General features: G+C 43.2%; 1 pseudogene; it reads right to left on the bottom strand.

Moving 5' to 3' along the window:
• Positions 1-23,885, bottom strand: part of LOC146186725 (uncharacterized) — a 93,572-nt pseudogene that overhangs the window by 18,024 nt on the left and 51,663 nt on the right.

Raw genomic sequence — 23,885 nt, forward strand, 5'->3', positions numbered from 1 at the left:
AATTATCATCTTGGATTAGCTCAGCAAAACTGCTTGCGCTACACGTACATCTAACTGCCTTCTTCGTATGTCCGCTGTGAGTTCATTCACGATGTCAAAAAAAATCAGAAGTACTTCTCAACTTCCCTACTTCTCAGGAAGTAATTCACGCCTATGGACGGGTTTGATAAATTTTTAATACAATAAGCACAAAGACTTCTCAAGTGCACACAAAGGAGCAGCACCCAAGACGTAGCTCCTACATTCCCATTGATCGGCGTAACGAAAACCTCAGCGTTTTGTTGTTTCCTCACGTGAAAAGTTATAAAGAAGGATTCAGAAGTGTAGCAGGCATCGTTGTCCACCTAGAGGCTTGACAGCTGTGGCTACTGATTCAGTATGTAGATGAAAACGAGGAACTGTAGCCGATCACAAGGCAGATGTGTTTTTGCCCTTTATGACGACAGGGCGTGCACGAAATAATGTGCATTGAATTAAATCAGCACGGGGACCGGAAAACAGTGGTCAGCCCCGCAAAGTGTTTGGGGGAAATATCTCGGAAGTGTCCTCCCCGACAACCCCAAAAAATCCGGCAACTCGGTGCGGCAGGCCAGTGACCGCAAGTAGCAGCGTTTTCGGACAAGAAAGGGATCCTTGCTACCGGAAATGTAATATTTATTATTGTGAGTCCACATCAGAGTTGCGAACATTAAGTGCAGTTTCGCACACCAAGTGGATTAATAGACTTCGACTCTCGCTATGTCGCGATTTCAAGGAAGGCATGCGGTGCACGAATACTGGTGAAAGGGAAACATATTTAAGCGTTTTATTTTTCGAGGGAGAGATAGAAACACCCCCTGACTAAAAACAGCAGAAACTTGCCGAAATAAAAGAAGTAAATATTAAGTGCGAAAGCTCTTGCAGAAAATTCTAAATTCTATTGCACCGCTTAAGCAATCTGAGTGAGATAGACAAGAAATCTCGCAACTTTGGCATACATCCTTACACTGCTCCTCTTGGTAGAGCACGACGTACAAAATTGTTCCGATAAAAGCGGAAAGACCTATATTTACTCATGCGTTATGCATGATATACCGACAGTTAAGGAACATCTTGCCTGAAGGAAAAAGTTAACTAGGAGCGGTGATGCAATGCGATAGCATTAACAATCTCCTTACACAAAATTTAGTAGGCGCCCGCTGTTGTTTAAGCCGACATGGTTCCGATAATATGATGCATCACGCCGTCGTCAAGTACAACACAGCGGTAGCGCAGCCAGGTAACAACAGGCTGCGGTACAGAGAGGCGCACTCGTTGCGTCAAGGCGGACAGCACTACAGGATGATCAGATCAAGCGTTGCGTCTGGGAGAGATCAAGCCGTGGCAATGGCTATTCGAGGACAAGCGCACAGCGTAGATCTGAGGCGGTGTCGAAAGTGACTAAAGAGGCGGGTGAGATGCGTGCACAAGAGAAGGAATCTTGGCGAGCCTAGAGAGTTGCGTTCAGCTCTCCAAATATATTCTGCGCTTCACGGTCCTACTGCGGCTTGATTCTCAGAACGTGTGTGATTAGGTATGTTTCCAGTGAATTGTTTATATTTCCAACACCCCTGACCCCTGCCATCTCTCCCCGTCTCTCAAGTCTATTTTTGTCATTGACTGCCGTTTCTCGCCCACATCACGACGGATGGGGCTATAGGATTTAGCACCTATATTTCGGTCAGGGTGGATGAACTTGCTGCGTCGGCAGCTTAACCAGAGTGAGGAGTTCATCTAAGAGTGGGCAGAAACAGAATCCTGTTCTTTCGACGCCGAGTCAAGATGCTTATTGATCGGCAGAGTCCCAACGATGGCGCAAAGTAGCAGCTGACCTTATTAGCTGATTCGGCTGAGCGATTCTACTCCCTTGCTTGCTGTTATTTTTTCCTTCCTCACTCAAACCTTTCTACCGACAGGGCTTGCTCAAATCTCTAGAGCGCGTGATTTCTTGCTCGTATTATTTCGCCCCTGCGTGTGGGAGAGAACTGCAAAAGGGAGTGCGTTGCTATCCAGGCTGTCTTCCAGCTGCGTATACTCATGTTGTTGGCGAACATATAAATTGGCTCATGGCGACTTTTCGAAACATTCCTATAAGAGTTACCCCAAAGTAGCATGGTGCACTCTTCTTCCTTCTTTTTATCTTTCTAGGAGTTAATGATAGCCGACTTGCGCAAGACCCGGGAGCTGCGTAGTCTCTTGCACGACGGTCATTAGTAGGCACCAAATAGCGAAGCGACAGCCGTGCAGTTAAACATAAGAATGCAATTCGCGCAGTGCTGTACAAGGGCAGAAGTGTGGTCTGGCGCTGCGTTGTTAAAATTCGGACGCAAATGGTCTGGCGTCGGTGGCTAAAAGAGTGGTTGCTCTTAGTTCTGTTGGTGACATCAGTGATGCACAGTTAGCTGCTCTACAACTTAGGAGCAAATAGCGCGCTGGTTTGTGGACGAAATTTCAAACAAAAATCTCAAGCCTCAACAGTCACCATTTACTTTTTCCACTGGGCGCATAACTACAATACCCGGCTGCACCTAATCGCAGACAACAGATAAGGAGCAAGCGTCCGGACCTAGAGCTTCATCGGTAAGGTCTCTAAAATCTAAAACATATCGTCGAACGAAAAACAACAGTGGTGCAAGTCTAATCTATCCCTATACAAAATAGGCCCTTTGAAGGAGTAGTTGATCTCGTTGTCTTTCGAAGTAAGGGTTTCAGAAATAGAGAAAATTGATGGGGCGAATTAGGTATTCTGGCCCAAGCTTTGCAGCACCGGTTATAAAACAGTCACGATGATTCAGCTTATAAATTTGCGTGCCTCCATCGACCACGTTGAATGAGGGAGTGTACCATAAACTAGAGCAAATAACCCTCAATACTGGGGATCATTGAAACCTGTGTTTGATTAATTGCTTGCACACGAAGTAATTTTAGGAAGCCTTACCATTTTTTTCTTCCATTAAAACATATAGCTCACATTTCTCTCTAATCTATGTCACCTTAATACAAGAGCTAAACCATAAAATGTGCATTTCTGATATTGAGGGAACATGCTCAGCAATGTAGCCATGGCTCAAAAAACAAACAAACAATAAATAAATAAATGTGACACTTCGTCCTAACGGATGCATTCTATACCGGCCATTTACTGACAATGACCATCTATCCCTTGCCATAAAAACACCAGGATATTTTAAGCAAATTCAGAAAGCATTGTTGTTCCTCTCAACCTCAGTGATTATTTGGAGAGTGAATGAATAATTGAAAACTATATTAAGCTGTTTGCATCGTGTATAATCGCTATTAAAACATGGTGTAAAGCTTTGATGAATCAAGCACTCCGACTACGGTCTTTGTAACGATTCGCCAGTGACCAATATAATGTGAAAAGGTTCGGTTGCATCTGAAAACAACAAAAACAAAGATCACTTTTCCCATTAGCACCAGCAAATGATTGCCAGCTGGACTTGGAGGTATTGAAAGGTGGAAAAAAAAAAAGAGAATTTGAATAAAAGGTTTACGGTGAGATTATAGAACACTGACGCGTTTCTCTTTGCGTGTGCTTGGCCCGTCTTTCTTTATGTGTGCTGTAAATCTTATCGCTAAATCTTACGGAGAAAAATGCACTTCCGTTGTGCAGGTTGCCAAAATAACTAACACCAAACCGAGAACCTTGCTTGTGTTTTATGAAATGCTAAAACAAAAGAGTGAGTAATCAAATTTTAACAGAGAGAGACACATTGACACCATCGACCGCATTTTGCTTAAAACTCAAAAGAAAATAAAGCAAGAGTACGGTGGAAATAATGAATTTTGACGCTACATGCTATAGAACGCGGCGCTTAGAAATCCAATGTATGTCGTTAATACAACTAAATATTATTTCTGCATGACCTAGCTCGTTCTTCATCCGAAGCGGAATTTTCAGGCCATAAGAATGAACAGCTGTTCATTGAGCAGGGACTTCTGTTTCGAGTAAAGGAGATGTTATTCCTTAAAGGAAGGTTAATTGAACTAGTAAATTTGTATTCGACATGTATATAACAGCGGCAACGGCGTGTTCAAAGAAAACATTTATGTTGACCTTTTTATCCTCTGGCGTATCGTATTTTCCAACGTTGTAATTGCAAGGTTTCTCCACTTTCTTATTTAGGCTTGGGAAAACTGAGAAATATAAGGGCATCAAAAGAGATTGCACTGCCAGACGGTTTTCGGCTGGCGCGAAAACTTAGTGCCACACTCCTGATCATGCGTGGCTATGATCCAACGCTCCATGACCAGTGGTGGCGCAGAACACCGGAAATTAGCTAAAAGCGATCCCGATAACTCTATTACCGCCCACAAGAAGCAAAGATATGCATTACTGCATTGAAATTGGGTAATTATATTTTGGGTATTTGCTATTTGTTTTAAACAAATTATTGGAATATATTTATCTGACGCAGACGGGAAGTGTTATCACTAGCTTTGTCTGGCCCATGCGGTCTTTGTGTACTGCATCTTTCTCATTGCAAATTTAGCATGCAACCATTAAGTTTAATAAATGCTTTGCGCTATATATTTACCTTAGTTTGTTCAATAATTAATATATGTGCTACCACTGAATAGGGAACACAGCCAAAGACGAGGAACGATGGCTATCAAAGCAGCGTTTGTGCCAGATCTTGATGTTAAACTTTATTATTGTACGAAGCACTGCAGTGCCCCTGACTGAACACAATGAGTTTTCTTACTCTGTTCTGCATAGCTTTCAGCATAATCATTTTAAACAGTATTTTCATAAACATATTGAGTTATTCCTGTGGGGATAAAGTTTCGGAAACGAAACAGGGTGGATACATGCGGTTTTGAAAATAGATAAATTCAAAGTTTGCACGCCTATGTTTGCGAACGTATCCCCATAATGGTTATTACATAAACGCGTTGGGTTGCTCTTTTATACGTGTAGGTGATTTGTTTCCTAAAAACCTTCTGAAGTATATGTGCAATGATTTCCCCGTGCACGCTTCCAATTCCTGATTATTTAATGAGATTGTAGTAGGTGTAAGCTCTAAATAGTCAAGACTCGAGTGGCCCTTGGCTGGTGACGTCCCAAATGAGCTCACATAAAGAGATAGGACTCCACACCTGGGCGCAAAGGTCCGCCTTGGCCCCTAAATTGCATATTGACCAGGTCGTGTGATGTGCGCAGGGAGGAAAAGCTTCAAGGGTACGAGTATTATGAAGGCTACACGTATGACCGCAATGTAAGAGAACTTAGTCAGTCCAGTTTATGCATGGAAGTAGCCGCAGCGACAACCTCTGGGACATCCGCAGGACACCGCTTATGCATATGGCAAGAGTTAAAAAAAAAAAACAGCAAGCACGCAATCATCTCCACCGTTTTATCTTTGGAAAGGTTAAAGAGCAAAGTTTTTGGCACAAGATGTTAGCATGTTAACGTACTAAAGTAATTGCAAAAATTAGTTTTGTTGGTAACAAGGACGATCGAGTGGTTTTGCTTCGTGCATGCTGTCACCTAAATTATGTGTGTTTGGTAGAAAGGTACACGTCAAGGAAGAAGCCTGATATGGTTACGGAATGGTACTTTATATGTATCGGATAGTTACGCAAAAAGACGGATAAATTTAGTGGCGCGAAACTTCCAAAATCCTTCGCAGGCAAAATAAAGCACCACACAAAATTTAATGGGGCGTAGAAACTAAATTTTTTTTAACTCCAAAAAGAACTACGAGTAAAATTTTGCCTAAATGTGCCTTTAACGATTTATTTTTCTTACTGAGCTGTTGAAACGTCTCCTGAAAGTTGGTCGAAATTTCTACGTAAGCATCCGTTTTTGTAATTCAATAAACATATTGGTGATTCTGATTCTGAGGGCTAAGGACCGATTTGGAGTAACAGAAGGCTTAAGCTTGGAACTGTAAAGAGATCGAATGTCGCAAAACATTTCTATGAAGATGGAAATTATGTCTTTGTACTTGTCCTCTAGCCGTGAATTTCAACAATAAGCCCGGAGAAGTACCCCCAAAAAACCGCTACCTTCGTCACCTCCGTGAATGAAGTACCGGGCGAGGCCTGTTTAGATTCTTTTGCGGCCCTCTCAGATTTCTTGAAGTGAGCTTCAAATTCGCGCCAAGAGCTCCTCAGCATTAACCGTTAACTTCGATGTATTAAACTTGAAAATTTTTTAGCAAAATCTACAGCCTTGGGGATGGGGAACAAAATTGAAACGTCAGACATTAGGGAATGGCTGAGGAGGGGCCAAGGCACTTTGCTATAAGGACGACACACGAGCGCAACGAACGGCCGCCAAAATCATATATAAGTCCCCGTCTATCAATTCTGGTCATTTGTCGGAAGGGCACTATTCGATAACTTTTCATTTTGTGGATGTCTTGATTCTCTTCTTCATTACTTTTTCCCACTATATTACGTTTTGTCTTGCATACATATTGGTCGGTTTCAAATTTTTGCTTGCCACAGAAAAAGCTCACCGAAACCTCCTCCGAAGGAAACGGCCGGAGCCTCCGGTTCGGCCATGTATATATTACCAAGTCCTACGTTTCGAAACAAAAGAAGGAAGGAAAGCAGAGGGAAAGAAAGAAGAGCTACAAGACAGTCATATCAAATTAAACTTCAAGATCAGTTTATTTCAGCATCATTTACATTGATACTAAGGGCCGTAGACTAAAAGCCACACAAGCCTCTTGACGAGGTACACTGCCCCGGACACTGGACATAGGCTGACAGAAAAAATGGTACACAGTGCATGAACCTACATCTTCACAACACACACACTTCACTTACACAGTGGAAAAACTTACACTTTCTAATTGGCACAGAATAAAAGAAAGAGAAACAAAAGAAAATGAAATAAAAAATAAAAAATAATTACAGGGAAAAAAAGAAAAAACAAAGAAGCACAGGTCTACACAGGGAAATCAGCTTGCAAAATTGTATTCCAATAACTGCGAAGAAAACGTAATATTTGCTTTCCATAGTTGGGGCGAGTACGCAAAAGTTCTCACTCTTCCAAGATGTGAGTGCTACGTGCCCTTATTCCTTTTATCAAGATGTTGAAACAGTACTAAAAAAAAAAACGGTTATTATCCTTAGTGGACATTTCATACCGCTTAAGAAGTATCATTTTCTGAAGCTCGGGTACTGATGATAAACCGAGGTCTTTATCTCTGTAACAGCCCTGTGGCTCACATAAGAGGCAAGAAACAATTCAACAAATCAGCAAAGAGAATAAAAGTTGAAAAGTGAAAAAAAAAAACGTGATGGGTAGTCAGTTACACTTCAAGTCCCACGGAGATTTAGCTCGTCCTCCTCTTTCCCAATACTTCTCCTGTACACGTTTGTTTCGCCTTATTGTCTATTCTTCAGCTTCGATTCATATTTTATTGATCTCTGGCATTCCTTCCCGGCATGAACTGTGTTTCCGTCGTTTCCTTCGCCCTTACCCTTGCTTATTCCTACTTCTTTGTCTTTGAGACCACCTTTGCGCCGCGAGGTGAAGCTGATGGTCACCAAGAGGTTTGCAAACAGTGTGGACAGCGACTAAGGAATTGGGGCTGACTCTCAGGGTCTGATTTAAGGTGGTCATTTCTGAGAAGAGTTTGGAAGTAGTCATTGTCTACCATAAGCTGCCTCACACCTGTTTGCGTGTGCTTTACTTAAAGTTAAAGATAAATAAACGAGGCATTTGATGAATGATGAAACCTTATTGGTCTTGAGAACCTCATAGTTTGGCAGGCCTTTGATGCATATTTCTCATCGCAGTTGAATGTGATTATTCTGTCTTTATATTAGTGGCATGATCCAATCTCTCCAATACATGTTCACTGTTTGTATTCCGCTCAAAATTTGAGTAGGTATGTCATAATTTTGAATATTGATATCTCTTCATTACCCACGAGTTTTTCTTGAGTTGTGTATCACTGTGTCATTTTTGCATGTTGTACGTTACCACTGCAATGCCTGTTGTTATGAATTATATTGTTGAGCCAGTTGTACTATTTATTTTCCATACCGATGCTGCCTCTATAGATGCGGGGACGTTGTCAGGGCAATTAATCGCTTTTTTCTGATTAACGCTTCATATTTTAAACAGAGTGAGCTTAAAATGCGGCATTATTGGGCAGCTGCTTTACACGAAAGATTCGGCAGTGATGCTACTGACGCAACTCTGTGGAGAACGGTCGCAAGAATTTAAACATAAACGCCGGCTTCACAACATGAGTACAATGTGGCGCCGATATAGAATTTCACGCTGGCAGCGCTGCCAGATCAAAGTAACACTCCATACCATAATTGAATTCTGTTAGATTAACCGGTTGGGTGTTAAGAATGAAAGTTCATTGCAACAAAGCGGCGAGCCCTCGTTTCGCCGTTTTCGAAATGTTGGGGCCTTGCACAGGAGCCACTTCATCTAAACAAACGCCCGCTCGGAATTACATTGAACCTGTGTTTTTAAGAAAAAAAATGAACTTTGGGTTAACTAGTGGCCCTAAATGATGGGCAGTTTCTTAGACAGTTGCTCAAATCTGTTGAAAGAGGGTAAAAGAAAGACGGAACACTCAAAAAATCAGATTTTTTCCTTTACCGCATGGGAACGGCATCTTAGTTTATTCACTCTATTATGACAAGAGGATAATGAGAGCGAGAAGCTTTCGTTGCATATTTTGCCTCTGTTCCTCGTGCATGATAGTGTTAATAAATTTATTTCACTTCTTAGTCGTCCAGCGATGATGTCCCTTTATGATAGCATGACAGTAACAAAGTAGCTGCCATATTTCAGCTTTCTTTTTCTGCTCAACATGCTACCTTGATGATATAAACAGATTCTTTTATAATCTGGCTTTATAAGCCTTCTGACTTCTGACCTCAGCTTTTTGCATTTGTCCGTACGAGGAGGCTGCTCAGGTGGCCGGTAAGGTTTACGGGTGTGTCAATACGGCTAAGTAAGTAAGCGCCGTTGGTTTTATAGAAAATATGCTATGCTAAGCTGAATTCATGGCAATAAACATACGGCCCAATAGCCAACGCATTCGCAGAGATTTCCCACTTACTGCCCTGCCTCTCATGTGTTATGTACCCTGTGAGATAATTTCTGGCCATTGCATGTTACGGAGTTAGTGCCATCACTTACATAGCAGGTACATTTATATAATGCTACGGTCATAACAATAGGAAATATTTATGCATGGTGTATTTGCTATAAGTTTAATGATTTCTCCGTTTTACTTATAGTAATAACAGTTTCGTTTTTACATTTTCATTCCCGCCTTACTGTACACGTTACATCAGAAGCAAATTATTCGGTCGGAACATCCGAAAAAGAACAATGACGGCTTATAGGTTAGCCATTGATTCTCTGCCAACGGCTGAAAAACGCAAAATCACCATTCGCCTAACATCTGAACGACACCTATTGGGTTAGGTGCCCTTAGCAAATAATTAAAAACACTGGTTTCGGAAACTGCGTTGCAGGATTTTGATGTTCACATATACGTGCAAAGAGAATGTGCACACAGACAAACATAAAGAAAGCCAACGCTTGCATTTCTTGAGGAGCTAATGCGCAAAGTGGCGTTGTTCGGTGCCATTGAAGTTTTACAATTCAAAAACGTTCTGTAAAGCGGGCACCTAACGAGCTAATCCAACGAAAAAAAAGGAAAGTTATGAATTTATTTCTAGAATTTTTCACCAATAAAATGTTTTCTCGTTTCGAAGCACCCAGATGGGTGAAACAAACGATAGGTGTATGGCAAGCTAATAAAACTGGCATTCGCGCGAATCAAGGAAATGAAAAATCCAAAATGACAGAGTGCACTTAAGGCGAGGACAAACCAAGGCAATGAAACATTCAACATTACAGGAGACGGCATCTTTTCTTTATATTCCTGCTTTTATTATTCTTGTCCCGACACGTTCCTATCACCTGCATAGCTTGTGGAGTAATCACTGTAATTGATTATCACTATCACTATTAATACTCTGAATATATTATAGCAAGTACATATCTAATCTGATGACGTTCCACGAATACCGTTACTTAGCTTGCTATGGAATGACATTAAACTTTATCTATCTTATCTCATTATCATATCCTTAAATATCACCATCAATAATATTAAAGATGGCTACATTATAATTAATTTTGTTAGAAAATTTAGAAGTTATCTGATGATATCGCATAAGTATTGTTGATGGTGCCTTAAATGAGAATTGAGTTATGTCATCAGCGTCATTTTTCTTATGGCATTTATTATCGTGACTCTTATCACTTTAAGATTTTTACACAACGTATTATCATTAATGATCCCTCGTTTATTGTCTGGTTTTGGCTGGTTATCTTCGTTCATAACTGCGTTGCATCTGATCTTATCCCACATGCTGTTCAAGCGACCCATGAGCCAATATTTTCGCATTAAAATATATTCACAACCTGCACCCTTGAGAACCAGACAGACGTGCAGACATTCCCAGTATTGTAACCTAAATTGTTTAGACCCCCCTTAAAGCCTTCGGCAACGCAAAAGTTTTCATATTTTCTTCCGCTCTCATGCAATTATTTTTCTGGCTTGGCCTCTTCGCATGCCCCTATTTGTCTGTGTACTACCGGATTGCCTTTAAACGCCGGTGTCGCAGGTCTCTCTGCGTTCGCAGCCGCGTGTCACTGCCCTCGGCGAACGCCAAAAGAGGCGCCCTGTAATTCATTTACCCGGCAGTCGTTTGGCTTCCCGAACCCGCGAGCCTATGAAGCACGAGGACGACGGCAAACGTGTCTCGAAAAGCCCATGAGCTCACACGCGTTGATGGGATTAGCGCCGGAAGTACATGGCTCGATATAGGACGCTTTCTCTCTCCTCTCACACCCCTCCTGGTTTTTCTGCTTTTTCGTACGCTGCCGATTTTGAAAAGCTCTCGAGTGAGCGCAGGCGCAAGGCAACGAAGCGTTCCGAAGTTTCTCTCCCCTCTTTGTTATGGCTTGACGCGTGAGCCAAGGGAGCTATCTCACCTAATTGTGCACCTGCACGGCATCGATCTGCCCATAGGTCTTCAGCACTTGCTCTCTCAACATCCCAATAGAGTAGCTTGATCCTGGCCATGTGAGATATCGAGCTGAGAGGCGCGGTTTGCTGAACCACGAATGCGTAAGTTTGGAAGGCGGTAATGTGGTGGTGGTGGTGAAAACGTTTATTGTACATTTGGAGGTTTGACGCGGAGCCTTAAGGGCCTCGGCCTTACAATACTGTTTAGAGACCCTAGTCAGGGACCCCATTGGCGGTTGCCGCCGCCCGCGCACGCCGCGTTAAGGACCTTTGGGCCTGTAGGTCGCAGCAGCCGAGCAGGGTTGCCTCCCAGTCCTCCCGGGAAGGGTTAGGGATGGGGGGAAGGGATGGGTTTCGTTGGAAGGCCCATACCATGTGGTAGGTGTCAGCCACCTGTCCACAGTACTGGCACCGGCCAGTGAATTGGGAGTCAAAATGTTTAAGTACTGCCGGGCACAGCATGTGCAGCGACATGCTGTGACCTTTCTCTCTGAGGTTATGTGCATCTGCAACATCATAATTTATGAATCACTGCTCTTCTTATTGTGCGTTTTTTTTGGCGAGGAACCCCGATATAAAAATGCTGACTTGTTTTGTTTGTGCTTTTAGCATAATGACTACTGTAAATAGCAATTTAATGAAATCTTTAAGTTAGCCGACTTGTTTAGAGGATATATAGAGCATTTATAAGAAGGCGGATTTTCGTATTGTCAAGCACGGCCGGATCATCATGACTTTTCAAACGACGCGTCGGCATATAACGTGTCGCACGCTAAAATCTTCTATATATATGCATATTAAAATTAGCAAAAAGCAAACTAATCGCAACTTGCCACTCCACTAAAGTCCAGGAGCAACACAAAACAGAAAAAGATATGAACCTGTTCCAACATCATTTACTTTTTTAACTGGGGCAAGTCATGTTTCACACACCAAACACCGTAAGCACGTCCACTGTGTGTCTCAACAAGAAGACTTGGCCCTGACACCAAGCGCAAACCAAGTGTTTCTCCTGAACTACACATCCTGTACGAGCGAACCAGAGTCGCGTTCACATGAAATTATGCCTGTTGTTCTGGCCTTAACAGCAGAGTACACTGCTCCTGACCTCCTGACCTCCTCCAAATCCCCACTCCTTCGCGGTGTGAATCATTTCATTTCAGATATTATTCCCCATTTGCGATATTTATATTTCACAAAAGTGGGCGTGTATACGGAAAGAGTATGCTCCGTGTTTTCATCATATCGCAACCCCATTTCCAATTTTTGGCTTCTTTAAGAATTATTACTGAATGAATAAAATCAACTGATCTAGTTACAAATTTAGAAACCAAGGTTAAACGTCTACGTTGCGGGTTTCACTTATGTTATTTAAACGGGCGCTTCATTAGGCGACGGTGTAGCAACATTTATTTCGGCAGCAAATGATCTGTCGGGTAGTGTGCACGTAAATTTTTTATGTACCTCAGCTTTGTTGACAGGACAGGCTAGAAGAAAAGAACTTGCAATAGCGCCTCTGAGCAAAAGCCTTGCTTGTGTCGAAAGAGTTTATGAGGCTTGCAAAAATAGCAAGCGCAACGTCGAGTGTTTTTTTGGGTAACAAACGGTAAACACAGACGAACAGACAGCTGTTACAATACATTCGAAGTACGAAAGAGGTGAAACAGGCTAACATGCGGGGTTCTGAAGGTGTGCCAGAACTCACAGCAGTCTGGAAAAAGATGGCGAGCATCCAGGTAAGTAAATATAAACCGCATGTGTCCCAATAGCACACAGCAGTGGAAGCAGCACCGTCACCGCCACAAATATAGCGTGGCGAGCAAGAGAGAGGTCCGATGGTGACGAGGAGGCGAAAAAGCTGTTTTTATGGACGCCATTCCGAGAGCAGAGCCTAGCGGTATTGCAGTTACAAGCAGTGTAAGGCTAAGGCGATCGTCCTCGGTTTTTATCTTATGCCATGCAGGGTCACGAATAACGTTAGCCTTGGCGCAGACAACCTTTGCATATTCGCGGTACTTGTACAATAGCCGCCGCCCGCTCGTCCGCGTCTGAGTGCGAAGAAATGGGACGTATTCTGGAGGAAAGTGGTTAATGAAGTTGTGGAGAGGGTGCGAGCATTTAAATAATTTCTTTAGTCACGTGATCTGTCCAAAACTTGTATCTAGAGGTTTGTTATTCTGGAATAAAATGAAACAGAAATAAAATCAAAAAAAATAAAATGCAAACCACGACTGTACTTTTAGGGGAAAAGCTTTAGGTGCTCTTTCGCTTTGTTGTCATTGTTTTTGGGCTCTCTCGACAGGAAGGCCTGCAGATGCTAGCATTTTGTTTCTCTTGATTCAAGCGAGGCTCACATGTACTGCTTCATCTACAAGACATTTTATGACAAAATGGAGGACAGCACGAAAGAATGGTCTTTCCTGAGCCACGTGGAATGACGTTTGCATATTGTGTTTGAGTTAGTCCCTAAGTAACTCATACTATCGTGTTTACTGAATACGAAGAAAAACGTAACATCTAAGGCGAAATCCACAGCGATAGGATTTACTAATATGCGCAGCGTATGTATTAATGGAGTAGTAGTCTGAAAGAACCATGCGTAATTTTTGAACAAGATTTATTTTATGTTCCTAGTTCACAGCCATCGGCATACGATTCGTCGTATTGCTGACTACGAAGAGGCGACTGGCTAACTCTGAAATAATGGCCTTCGTGGGCATCTGTTTCTTTCCATAATGTTCTGGAATACCATTTCCTCAGCGCACGAACACCAAAATCACACTGTTCTGCTGAGCACGCTTTCTTCAGGAAGGCGTGGACGCATCATGTCGTGTTTGGACGCGTTGGCTGTTGAGGAAAGCATTTCGGACGAGGTCAAATATTACAACGCCGGTGACAGAGTCGCATGCACATTTCTCATATCTCTATTCACCCTGCCATAGTCGGCCTTCATCGCAGGGGAAAGTATCCCAGCCGCTCTCACTGAGGCTTCACGCACGTACGTATACATTGCTGCTACGTTTTCTCAGCCCTTCTCTCACGCAGAGTGTACAAAGAAAAATGTAACGGCTTCGATTGTTCACAAGGAGAAAAACGCAGTCTAACAGATTATGGTGCGGTGGAAGCCCCACAAAGCAGCAATGAGGAAGGCGGTGATGCACGACGCGACCGATTCACTCTGTCCAATCCGGGGCTAAACAAGCCGGCAAAGTCCCGAAGGATGGGCATTGCAGGAAGACAAGGGAGCATGCGGGCCTTTCGGAACGGTGTCGCATTTTCTTTCAATACCCGAGCTATATAACGGGATCAGTCTCTGCAATTTAGAGAATTCAGTCTTGAGTGCTGTCTGTTTTTCTTCACTGGTATTTTTTTTACATCTTTATACTCTTTGTGCTCATATTCTGGAAGCACCCCTCCATTAGCTTTTTTCCCAATATCAGCCACAGGAAAACCCGTTCATTCGAATAAAGGCTTGCTTGTGTCAAATTTTACATCCGATCCGACGCATACAACTCGTCGCAGTTGTGTCAGGTTTCCCTATTGAGCAGTTTGGGTATCGCCCTATTAGTTAGATTGTGTTCATGTTTTCTCAATTGTATTCGAAAAACCTGCGCATACTGAGCCAAGTTAACTTGAAATAAAGCACATCAGAGCATCGACAAAGTGAACATTTCTATGTATTGTTGCTTAAAGGCTTGCAATAGCGTGAGTAATTTAACTCGGTAATAATGAAACAATGCCCTAAAGACGGCGGACATGTTTTGGTGACTTCATATCCCACTAGCGTTGATAACCCACTGTCATCTAGCAAAACCTTGTGAAGCATAACACGTGTCGGTATTAACGGCACCCTAGTTTACTAAAACCTCAAAGGACTGACATATAGAGTTCTAATCCTTATGTATACGAACACGACATAGCAGCTTTTCAGTCAGACAGCAGACACCTCACTTCCAGATGCGATACATTTTTGGGGTGCTTTCCATCCCAAAAATTGTGATTCATAGATGGTACTAAACAGTGCGCACCCTGATTGGGATCCAAGCCATTTTAAACTAGGAATCACAATTCATATGAGATAATCCTAAATAGAGTGCGTAAATTAGGCCCTATTGTTTAGCACCAATCGAAATGAGAAACTAACGTAGACTAGAAGCTACTGTGCTTGAAGTGCGTGAATGGTTTGTGCGTATTATAACGAATCATTGATACGTTATTGAACCGTATGTATTGGGGCATAGCATTACTGTAACACTTCATATAGAACTCAGTTGGCGTAGCCAAATCGTACGCGATATGACTTTGAATCTACAACTGATTTGCATTTTAACAGCGAAGCAAGAATCGCTTTGTTTGAATATGATGCTACGTTTGCGCTGCAAAACCATACGTCCGTCCCCAAAGAGCTGCAGAAATGGAACTCAAAACGCTTGACTAGTTACACTTAACATATTCTTCGAAGGCGAATGAGAGTCGGAGAGATGCGTTGATCCCGGCAGCAGCCGCGTAAAAGGCCCATGAGAAAAGAGGAAGTGACGTGCTCTTCGTGGGCTGCAATTAAAGAAATGGTGACTAGCTTAAGTACACGAATAGCGACTTTGATATCAGCTTTAGAGGGATTGATAAGGATGAAGGCTGGGAAACATTTGCACTACCAAACTGATATTATGAAACCTTATGTATTCAGTATCTTCTTTTTAGCGTCTAGGAAGAAGCACAAACAGCGATTACCATGACCCTATATTGCAGGCATTTCCGCCCCATTTGTGATGCGCGAAAGAAATAGCTTGCTGCAGGCTTTCTCTAGTTCAATATTTCGTGGTCCGTTGGGCTTCTGCCAAAAGAAATCGATTCCTTTCTTTTTGGCACCCATTTACCGCATCCTGATTTATCCAGACAGGAGAAGTTGGGAAACAGATATCGCACGAACACTTATTATGTTTCGATTTTGATTACCTACTTCCGAAGTGTAGTGGAGGAATCTCAGTGCGGACGCGCTGCCACAAGACTCATTAACACGTCGGCGTCATTTGGGAACTCATTTCGAACTCTTGGAAACAAGGTCAGCCGCAGTGGAATGCGGAGAGGTCAGATACAGGTTCGAATAAGCACCTCATCAATGTAGCTGAATCCGAGTGTACGTTTACCACTGAATGTCTGTAATGAGATCGTCGTGTGCTCAGAATGAAGCAAGAAGCCATGTTTCATGATGAGAATTGCCATCTTGATAGAACCGTTCGATGCAGACGCCAGAGTGGGGTTGTACTTTTTTCTCCACTTACAAACCCGCATGTAAAACATTGAGATTCTAGGGTTTGATCTCCGAAACTGTGTTGAGAAGCCTCACATCAATGTTTAACGCAATAATAATTCATAAGTAGGTTTGGGCTGAGGGAAGGTATATAACATACAGGAACACAGTGCACCAGTGGCACAAGACAGCGCAATATTCACTTTTTGGTTTCTCTTAAGCCTTGTCATCCGCCTCTGAGAGTTTGCACGTAGATTGGAATATCTTTACCTTCTTAGTCGGCATTTTATATGACAGGAAAAACCTATACAAAGTAAAGAGAGCATAAATATAAAAAAACTGTTGAGTTGCTGTCTGCGTGGGCCATGTGTCTGTCTAGCGTTAACTGTTTGTCAAGCCGCGGTTTCATCAGCGGTGGGTTTGATCGTGTCCCTCGCTGCCTGATTGTCTACCTATTCGGACTCATCTGCCCTTAATGCCAAGTAAGAGAGGATGGTGGTATCTCAACTTCTAACAAGTTGGATCTGACTGTATACACATTATATTTTCAGCTAGATCCAAGAATAGACAGACACTGCATCTAGCTCCCGGATTCTGAAACACCTTTCAACTCCAAGGCAAATGAAGACTAATATAAGAAATTCTTAAGCATAAGTTTAGGGAATTAATAGCCTAAGCTCGCGATACGTGGAGAAAATTTGCTTGTGAAATCTTCCCTGCGCTAGCAGCGAGTAAATATATTTCTCACAGAAAAGCAGTGGCGCGCGTCCTTGGAAAAACATTTTAAGGCAGCTATGAAATATTGAGACATTAATACCACAAATATAATTGCATGTAATCTATGCTTTGAATAAGTAGTATAATTTGACTTCAGTATTTTGTACAGCGCTCGCGAAAAGTAATTACGACTTTCGTTAAAAGAGGATGAAGGATATAGATATTAAGCTAAATGGCACATGTAAAAAGCTTAGAAATCAAGAAAGATCTACCAGGGCACGTATTTATTATCATAAAGCAACACCATAATGCTAATTAGCGACAAAAGACTTAATTACTAGCACGTCACTTTTAAATCTGCAAAACAATTGAAGCAAGTACACTTTTACTGCAGTCATAATATTGAGATATAAACTTTTTTTGGACCCTGTGCGATGTCTTCGTTTTCATTTTGGTTGCTTGCGAGCACTGGCTTATACGTCTTAAAAAGCGCCGCTTTTCTTTTTAATGCGAAAGCGCTTCTTGAATAATAGTTGGCGTGGACAGGATTTGGGACCAGGAGATGGGTACGACATAACTTTGCCAAGAATTATGGTAACTAATAATAATACAGCAATAATCGGGAATAATTAGTTACTATGACACAAGTCAAAGCAAATTTGTGCACAGATTACTGGTTAGTCACGCTAGTCATGATAAATATAATGAGATAGGACAAAACTGATGACGCTACGGAACAGAAATTTAGGTCGGCTTTAACGGTAGACATATGAACTATATAAAATAAATAGTGACTGATAATATAGTGATGGTTAATTACAGTCCTATAATTATGATATGGTAATGATAATGAATGATGTAAATAAAACTGATAACCAGGGTAAAAGGACAAAAAGAAGGTAGCTAGACAGTATGAAAAAGCACTGAACAAAGGCTGAAGGAGAGGCTGAAGGAGAGCCTGAGTTCTCAAGCCGGGGACTTGTCTTCGTCTGACGAAGACAAGCCCCCTTGTCGAAACGTTGGCTCGGGTTGGGAACTGAAACTTCCTTGAACCTTTGTTCAGTGCTCTTTAAATCAGATAAGGCCGTTTAATGGCTGGCTAGGTTTCCATTAAGCATAATTATGAAACTCGATTAGATTAGATAGTCACTGATAATATTATTAATAAGAGAATGATAGAAGCAATAGTGAGAGGGATTGTAAATGTGATTGCTAGTAACATCAATAAGGATGAATGTTGACTTCTCAACTGATCACGCGGCACGAATGTGTCTAGATAAGAAGTTGTCAACAACGAGGCAATGGTACTAACAATGATACAAGAAGCGGTACTAAGCAACGGACCGCAGAACAAACTAATAAAAAAACTTGGCACGGAACTCGAAATGCTCCCGCATTTCGGGACTTGAGACTTGAGTACCCCACTATATTATTTGTAAACATTGCAACAGATGCTTGTATGCAAGCTGTAGCTAAGCAAAAAAAAAAAAAACGCTGGCGCAGCTCAGTTGACCCATAGCAGGTTATCGTAAAGGGCAGCTGAGCTATATATGACAATACTATCAATGTACAATGTTCCATTCTGTAAATTCACTGATTTATTACATGACGGGATGGTTTGTTCTAGCTTTGTAAATGACAACGTACTCGCCGATTATACATCTAGATTCTCGGAGCAACAAAGAAGCGCAGAGAAGCTGGGAGATGACGTCGCATATGGTGAGATGTCGAAGTCACCCTACCTTTATAGAACTCTGCCGTGCTTGGTGTGATTTTGACTGAACAATGATAAGCGGGCTTTAACTTTGTTCAGCGTTTACCCAGGCCAAGACAGGAAGCGATTGTACGTTGTATATGTAAGGCGGGCATAGTTGACGTCAATATACGTGTATGTCCTAGCCTGAAGGTTGTATCGTTAGCAATGTGCGGCGGCGTCCAGGTCTCAAAGAGGAGCTCAAAAAGGCTTTGCAGTCTTACATGTAAGCTTCGCGCAGGTTTTAGCACTTCCAGTTATGCAACCTCTTCGGCAGTGTTTCAGGCGAGGAACCAACAATGCAAGCATTTTGTTTTCAACATATTTGTCTTTATTCCCTCTTATGCATCGAGAACTTGATGTACTCAATGTTTCGTTTCTTTCAATGGCGTCAGAAGGGTAAACTATTATTTTTGGAAACTTCACCTTTCTTGATAAAACAAGGATTTAGGAAGAATGTGTTCACTCTGTAAAGGGAATAACGGATAAATACGATCTAGCCATAGCGCTAGAATTTAATGAGCTCAGGCAATTCACGGAAATTTTACATATTTTCTAGGAAAGTGTTTTTCGACATGCATATTTTTCAAATTCTTTACACTACGACAACAATCAATTAGAATTAAAATAACAATAAATCAGGCAACAGCCAGTATATAGGCTTTCGTTTTTTTTTTTTTGCTGTTAAATTTCACGAATGCGACCCACTGAATACTTATGGCTGTCTGCATTATTTCTTCTCAGAGCAAGATAACATTCATAGCCAAAATGTTTTCTGCATTGAAAGCTAAGAACACTTCAATCAGCATGCTCACACGAGTCTCTTAAGGTATTGGTAATTACCTTACAATTATTTTAAAGCTTAGTCCATTTACGTTTTAAGTAGCCTGGAAAAAAAGAGCATTGTAATGCCGTTTCCATCACAGCTTAATTTATTCTTTATGACTAGCGCCCTAGTGAGCAGAATGTACTCCTGCAACTAACGTACGTGGCCTGTTTACAAACCTAATGGAGGCATGGGAAAAAAAAACACACAAAATTTATTCTGGGAAGGTAGCTCCGTTTTTATTATTGCTGTTTTCTAAAACATCAAAAAAAAGCCTCAACAAGGCTTCTCCGAAACAAGTAGAGCGCAGTTGTACAGTCGCTCACGCCTACAATATCGGGGTGGCCCCTGCGGAAGGTTTTTCTTCCCGCCAAAGAATAGCGATATGCCACACTGCGTCACAAGGGGTATCAGCGAGGTGAATGATGCCACGGGGAATGGAACGAGAAATAAATGAAAAAGAAGTTAGGGGCAGTAGAAAGTGAAAGACACGAGCTGGTGAAAGAGAAAGTTCAAAAGAGGAAGCTGTACTCAAGGAAAGAAGAAGCAGCAGCGGAAGGTGGAAGCATTTGCAGGCCCATTGGTTGTTCCGGGTGTATGTGGGGCTGCGTGAAGCCGGGAGCGCTGAATATGTCCGTCCCTGACATCGATTCTCGGTGTGCTTTACCACCGGCGCTGGGCCCATTTGTTAGGGCCTGTTTTGTAGCGCAGAACGAAAAAGCGAAACGCGGCGCGAACCCTACACGATCCTCTGCTCCTCTGGCGCTCTCGATAGGTAGCGAACATCTTTCCATCATCCCTCCCCTCTCCCTTTCTCGCACATTATTGACCACGTAACAAGTGCAGACTCTACGGTTAAAATTACCCGTCTAGGAGACGGCACAGAGAAACAAACTTTCCTGAAACATCCTCTATGCTTGGGCTGGAAGCGGCGCCGCGGCCTCTTAAATTAGAGTTACACGCACCTGCACCGTGAACAAAGGGGTCGAGTTCGTTCTTTGCCCCTCCAGCTTCCTTAATTTCCTTTGAGTCGTCCTGCTTCTGGATTCGAAAAGCGCATCCATTGTAAAGCCAAACTACGATTCATATAAGCGTTGTTTTAGAGCTAACCTCGGAAGCAGAATTTATGGGCACAAGAAGAGTGTGATGAAAACTGTTCCTGGTTTGCTGAACAGCGTTGGGAGCGAAAAGCATTTATATAACATTATAACCCGGAGATCTAAAAGGGCAGGTGGACGAAATGTCAGACTTCTGGCTGGTTTCTGATGGTGTGCCTCATTGTTTGGAGGAAACCTTTCCTGTAATGTACGTGTCCAGTTTTGCTACAGTCACCCGTGCATCGCTGCCAATTGCTGTTAAAGTTCCTGAAAGCTGGTTGTCAGTCAGTCGTCAGGCATAGCTCCTATCCATGGAAATGAATTCGAGTGTCATAAGTAACCTTAGAGGGACTGTCGGGTGTTCTTTGAATTGAGGGGGAAGAAAACACAGGGAGAATGTTGCCTTCTTTCAGCTGGCCTCGGGTATGGACAGCCTCTTGGAGCCGTTCCTCAAGCCTTTGGAGCTGCTCCTCTTTCTGTCGCCGAACACGCAAAGTGGACTCCGCACAGTGGTTGAATCTCAACCATATATAATAAAACGGGTAAAGGGTGCCATGTAGAAGGATGTCATGTAGGTCCTGGAAACGGATCTGGGTGCGGCCTGTGGTTGCTTTTCTTTTACTTTCTATCCGTTTGCTTCCACTATTGCATTATTATTTCACACTGATAAACACGCGCGAACACTAAACGATCCTTGAACCACTGGCTCTTGGCTCCTTTCTGATAACAAACTCTCTTTATTTCCTATATTTCTTTGCTCATTAGATTAACAGGGGTTGCAAGCCTGGCAGCCATGATGTCATAACAGCTCAAAAATTACTGCACAGCCCCGCTACTTCCTTTGTTTGTAGGTGCCGCATTCACTGTGTGGCAAAGGGTGACCAGCATACCCTGGAACATTGTAGAAACACGCGTGCGTGGCTAGAATTATTCTAGATACATATCAAAGCATCTTCTGCATCAAAGTAAATGATAAAGCCGCATCCCGCGATAGCGAGCATGAACAAATAGTAGATAATGGATCCTTGCGCTACAATCCCAATGATAAGGCCGAATACCGGTGGCTATTAAAAAACAACAAATAGAGGTTTGAATGGTTGGTGTCGCTACTCCCACCATAGAAAACATAGCCTCGAGGTTGCAAAAATAGCAGTGAAGGCAAACATAAACATCGCAATGTTTCGACGTCGCGCATTCTCAAAGTGAGGTCTCCGTCGAGGACGTTTAGATCGATGTGGTGCGTCGATGTTGTCGTGGAGGGTATGGCGTTATCTGTCGAGGGCTTGATGAGTTTTGAGCGAAGGTCAATGTTGCCACGATGCTTCTTCAGAAAGTCCATGCCCAAAATCACGTCACAGAAACAGTGCTGCTAGACCACTAAGCTGGTAGGATAAGTGCGTCTATTCTCTGTTACTCTTGAGGTGTATCGTCCGGACGGCGTAAAAAAATTACTCACAGCGGTACGTATCAGCGGGCCATCTCAAATGGTCCTCGCTTTCTTAAGCTGGGCGGCGAACACTCCACTGATGATAGGATGGTCGGCTCCAGTGTTCACTAAGGCGATAACCGTGGGACCGTCGAAAAAAACATCAAGTCTGTTTGTTCGCGTCATCGTATTGTATGTTGGCTTCGTTGTTTGATATCTACTTCCTCCTTTGCCGTGATCGGGGGCGGTGATGTCAGCCTGTAGTCTGGTTGTGTTGTCGCCGAAATTTTCTTCATAGGTAGCGCTGGCGTCACTTTAGAGCCTGGGCGCGTGATCGTCGCGATAGTCTTCATAGCTTGCGTCGTTGTAAAGGCGGTGTCGTCGTCTGCAGAGTATGTTCGGTTCATAGCAGTTGTGAAACCTTACCTGCCAAAGTTGCGGCCTTTAGTTTCCCTACGTGGTTTAGGGGACCTTTCTTGCACGTAACCTAGGCCTGGCGACGCAAATAAGGCATTGTAAGGCGATAGGGAGTATGATAGATGTCTTGGTGACGCGTGCTCCCCCCTTCGGAAGAAGTCATCGATTTCTTCTGGTCGTTCGCCTAGACAGGGTCGTGGGGCGTCGAAGGCAAAAACCACGGAGGCCAATCCGTCTGTACGCGCACTGACGGAGGATAAGTCCAGCTTCCCCGCAGTGGTAGCAGAGTTGTCGGTTGTTAAACATTGTCCAGGCATCACATTTCCCGTGGCTTCAGGGTCGTTCGTAGGCTTCGCGGGTGGGGAAATAAGGGCGGCATTCTTGAAGAGGACTGTAGCAGCGAGGGCTTGGAAGGTCACGTCGAGTGCAAAAAGACGTCATGCAGCAGCATAGTTCATGGCTGTGACTTCCAGGGCTGAAGCCGTCGGCGCCGTCGCTTGAGGAACGCTGAGTGCCTGCTGGCCCTCTTCATTGAAGACGTCCGCTAGCGTCGTCACCTGGGGTTGTTGCGATGAAGCCACCAACCGGCGGAGTTCCTCTAGGGAGATCTCTCGTATGCGGTCCCGAAGGCTGTATGCACTGCAGTAGTGATTTGCGCAGGCCGGTTTGAGTGGTAGATCGTAGTGGAATGCAGACATCATTTCACGAGGTCAATGGTAGCGCCGCAATCTTGCTTATAGGCCTTTTCGATATTCACTGCTTCCTGGCAGAACTCCGCAACAGTCATTGGCGGTTGGCGAAGAAGACCTGAAAAAAGCTAATTTTTCACACCACGAATCAACAGGTTCACTTGGTCTCCTCTATCATGCCGGTATCGGCGCGACGGAAGAGACGCCTCATCTCCTCAACATAATCCAGGCCAAGCTCATTTGTAAGCTGAATTCTTGATGGCAGAATTGCGTGGGCTCTTTCTTTTCGGACTGAACTTGCAAAGGCTGTCAAAAACTCCGTTTTGAATGCCTCCTAAACCTTCACAGTAGCCTCATGATTTTCGAACTAAACTCCGGCGGGTACTTGAAGAGCAAAGTAGACTTGCGTGAGTTTCGCAGCGTCGAGGCCGCCATTGATTTTTGCCACGAGGTTGAAAAGGTCCATGCAGTCTTCAGCATCTTCAGTGGACAGTCCTTAGAAGATGGAAGCTATCACGGCTGCAAGATGACAAACGGTACTGCGATTGGCTAATTGCCATTTTTGACGTCTTCCGAGGCCGAACGGGGTCCCGCAGCAGACCGGGGCGGGTTGGACCCATTGAAATTAGCGGCTGGT

The sequence above is a fragment of the Amblyomma maculatum genome, chromosome 6, assembly GCF_055883805.1.
Source record: "Amblyomma maculatum isolate TAMU_Amacu chromosome 6, ASM5588380v1, whole genome shotgun sequence".
Classification (NCBI taxonomy): domain Eukaryota; kingdom Metazoa; phylum Arthropoda; class Arachnida; order Ixodida; family Ixodidae; genus Amblyomma; species Amblyomma maculatum.